This window comes from Anomaloglossus baeobatrachus, chromosome 9 (genome assembly GCF_048569485.1).
Source record: "Anomaloglossus baeobatrachus isolate aAnoBae1 chromosome 9, aAnoBae1.hap1, whole genome shotgun sequence".
Classification (NCBI taxonomy): Eukaryota; Metazoa; Chordata; class Amphibia; order Anura; family Aromobatidae; genus Anomaloglossus; species Anomaloglossus baeobatrachus.
The window spans coordinates 212670762-212675187 of NC_134361.1; positions in this window are offsets into that span (position 1 = coordinate 212670762).

Genomic DNA, 4426 nt, shown 5'->3' on the forward strand with positions numbered 1-4426 from the left:
CTCAGAGTTGGAGAACATTGCCTCAGCAGAAGGAAGCCACTGTTTTTCCAGGATAACCTTGTATGCGGCTTGATTCATACGTCCTTCACAAAGTTTAATCTGCCCAATTCCTAGAGTAAGGTAATCTTCTCTGGTGAGTCTAATTTTCAGCTTTACCAAACACCTGGTCATCTAATGGTTGGATGGAGACCTGGAGAGGAGTACAAGCCAGTGTCTTGCACCCACTGTGAAATTTGGTGGAGGATCGGTGATGATCTGCAGATGCTTCAGCAAGGCTGGAATTTGGAAGATTAAACTTTGTAAAGGACGTATGAATCAAGCCGCATACAAGGTTATCCTGGAAAATCAGTTGCTTCCTTCTGCTCAGGCAAAGTTCCCCAACTCTGAGGACTGGTTTTTCCAGCAGGACAATGCGCCATGCTACAAAGCTTGGTCAATCAATGTGTGGATGAAGGACCACCACATCAAAACCCTGACATGGCCAGCCCAAGCTCCAGACCTGAACCCCATTGAAAACCTCTGGAAGGTAAAATAAATACAAAATTTATTGCTTGGAAATTCAGAGACGTTGTCAGTAGTTTATAGAATAAAAGAACAATTTTATATTTTACTCAAAAATAGAAAGAGGAAAAACTGACCCTTGTGCAGCGGTCTCTTAATTTTTGCCAGAGCTGTATAATCTGGATAAGGATAGTGTAAAATAAAAGCTCGCTCCACAATAAATGTTCCTCTTTCTACCCTTTCATATTGGGGCGGTATGTGTACACCAGCTGCTATCATGGCGTCACACTTATACAGTATTTATGGCGGTGAAGTGTGAAATAAACACAAGATGCCGACATCAAAATAACGCCGTATTGTTGCCACAAGCGGAGCAGCGAGTACCAGAGAATCAGAGGCGCAGCCCCGGCTCATCCGCCGAACTTGTGATTTCCTAAACCTGCTGATTGTGCCGCGCTTTCCTGAGCCGCCTGCCTGAGGGGCCCCGGGCAGCAGTGTAAGGGGGCGCAGAGCAGTCACTCACCGCACGCCAGGGACCGCAGCCAGCAATCCAAAGACATCTATATAAAGACGAGACGCTCGCATGGAAGCTCAATCATGGAGAGTTTACCGAGAGCAGAGAAACTGGGACAAGAATGGAGTACGAAACCTGAAGATAAGAAGCCAAGGCAACAAACAAGTCACAGCCAGCCATGTGTGAACTACAGCTCTGGAGAAAAGCTGGGGACACCCAATATAGCCACTATCACAGACCACCACATCTGTACTGATCCCGAGTTACCTCCTGTATTATACCCTAGAGCTGCACTCACTATTCTGCTGGTGCAGTCACTGTGTACATACATTACTGATCCTGAGTTACCTCCTGTATTATACTCCAGAGCTGCACTCACTATTCTGCTGGTGCAGTCACTGTGTACATTACATTACTGATCCTGAGTTATCTCCTGTATGTACACAATGACTGCACCAGCAGAATAGTGAGGGCAGCTCTGGAGTATAATACATTACTCATCCTGAGTTACCACCTGTATTATACTCCAGAGCTGCACTCACTATTCTGCTGGTGCAGTCACTGTGTACATACAGGAGGTAACTTAGGATCAGTAATGTATGTAGACAGCTGCACTCACTATTCTGCTGGTGCAGTCACTGTGTACATACATTACTGATCCTGAGTTATCTCCTGTATTATACTCCAGAGCTGCACTCACTATTCTGCTGGTGCAGTCACTGTGTACATACATTACTGATCCTGAGTTATCTCCTGTATTATACTCCAGAGCTGCACTCACTATTCTGCTGGTGCAGTCACTGTGTACATACATTACTGATCCTGAGTCACCTCCTGTATTATACTCCAGAGCTGCACTCACTGCTTGAGGCAGAATTGTGAGTGCAGCTGTGGAGTATGCAGACCGAGTTGCTTACACCTTGTAATTTGGATTATTCATCCTGCACAATCTCTCAGCTTGATATCAGCCCCTCTTATAACGCTCCAGTACTGATATAACCTCCAGACATTACATATGTGACTGATATCCGCCCCTATGCAGCGCTGCGGAATGATGATCAGGTGTAGAATTGCAGGGCATGATGGGCGTTGTAGTCCCCCTTTTTCTAGTGTGACATGACAGATTATAAACTCCACAGATTCCATTAATATAACAGATTAGAGCTCCTCCGGAGACAATCGGGGATGAGATGCCGCACAGCAGCAGACGGCGGAGATTTATAACCGGCCGCTATACAGCTTATTACAGCTCCGCCGGATGCGCCAAACAATGAGCAAATCCAATTATATAAGTGCCAGCAGGAGTGATATAAGCGGAGTGTTATATCCAGGCGGCCACACCGGCCTGCACTGCCGCCATCTGGCCACTGAGGGTACTGCAGCCGCTACACTGGGGGCTCAGGTCTGGGGAGGGTGAAGATCCCTACTATTAGCATCATATATACAGTGAACCTAAATACTCCTGAAATACTCTGTGCTGCTGTGGACCCTGCCCTTCCCCTATAAAACTGTAAGTCCCTTACCTGCCCAACAATATTAAAAAACATGCTTCTCTAAAATACTCTGTGCTGCTGAGGACTCCTGCTGGAGAAGCTTCTGAGGAAAAAAAGGTCAACTGCCAGATATCCAAATCCCTTCCATAAGGGTACGCTCTATATAAAAGACACATCTGCAGGTTTTTCCCTCCGCTCTATATAGACACATCTACCGCTTTTTTCCTCCGCTCTCTATAAAGACACATCTGCAGGTTTTTCCCTCTGCTCTCTATAAAGACACAGCTGCAGGTTTTTCCATCTGCTTTCTATACAGACACATCTGCAGGTTTTTCCCTCCGCTCTAAATAAAGACATCTGCAGGTTTTTCCCTCCGCTCTCTATACAGACACATCTGCAGGTTTTTCCCTCCGCTCTCTATACAGACACATCTGCAGGTTTTTCTCCCGTTTTTGGTCAATTAGGAACTAAAATTATTTCTATTTGCCAAATGCCAGAATAATGAGAGAGAGAGAGAATGTTTTCAGGCATTTTTATTACTTTCTGCAAAGTCAGAAGATTAAATACACTAAGAGTACTGTGCCTTTAAACAATATGGGGCCGCCCATATGATGATGTGATGTCTTTGGAAGCTTCTGATAGGTTTATTGGCAACATCTGAGTTAGAGACACACCTGTGGATGTATTGTAATGCACACCTGACACACGGCTTCATTGTGGAGCATCATGGGAAAGTCAAAAGAAATCAGCCAAGATCTCAGGAAGAGAATCGTGGACTTGCACAGTCTGGTTCATCCTTGGGGGCAATTTCCAGATATCGGAAGGTGCCTCGTTCATCTGTACAAACAATTCTACACAAGTACAGACAAGCTGGGAATGTGCAGCCATCATACCGCTCAGGAAGGAGACGGGTTCTGTGCACCAGAGATGAACGTGCTTTGGTCAGACATGTGCAGATCAACCCAAGAACAAAAGACCTTGTGAAGATGCCGGCGGAAGCTGGTAAGATTGTGTCTTTATCCACAGTGACACAAGTACTGTATCAACGTGGGCTGAAAGACCGCTCTGCCAGGAGGAAGCCATTACTCCAAAAGAAACAGGAAAATGCACACAGGAACAAAGAGCTTAATTTTTGGAGACATGTCCTGTGGTCTGATGAAACTAAAGATTCAACTGTTTGGCCATAATGACACTGGTTACGTTTGGAGGAAAAAGAGAGAAGCTTTGAAGCCTAAGAACAGCATCCCAACTGTGACACACGGGGGGCAGCATCATGTTGGGGGGGTTTTGCTGCAGGAGGGACTGGTGACTTCACAAAATAGAGGTTATCATGAGGAAAGAAGATGATGTGGCAACACTGAAGAATATCTCAAGACATCAGCAATGAACTTAAAGCTTGGGTGGGAATGGGTCTTCCAAATGGACAATGACCTGAAACTACTGCCAAACTGGTTACACAGTGGCTTAAGGAGAACAAAGTCAATGTTTTGGAGTGGCCATCACAAAGCCCTGATCTCAATATTATTGGAAATGTATGGGCAAAGCTGAAAAGGCCGGTGCGAGCGGTGACCTCCAAACATGGCTCAGCTGCACCAGATTTGTCAGGAGGAACCGGCCCAAATTCCACCAACTATTGTGAGAAGCTTCTAGAAGGATCCAAAACGTTTCCCCCAAATCACACAGTGTAAGGGCAATGCAACCAAATACTAATGACATGGAGGGAACCTCACTGTGCAGAAAGGAAGAACAATGCCTGAAAACATTCTCTATATCATTATTCTGGCATTTGGCAAATATAAATAATTTTGGTTCCTAATTGACTGAAAGCTGGAAAGGTTTATTCTGATTTCATGTCTCTAGTAAAACGGTTACCTGTGTTCAGTGTAGGGATAGCTGCTGGAGGAGGGATAGTGAGAAT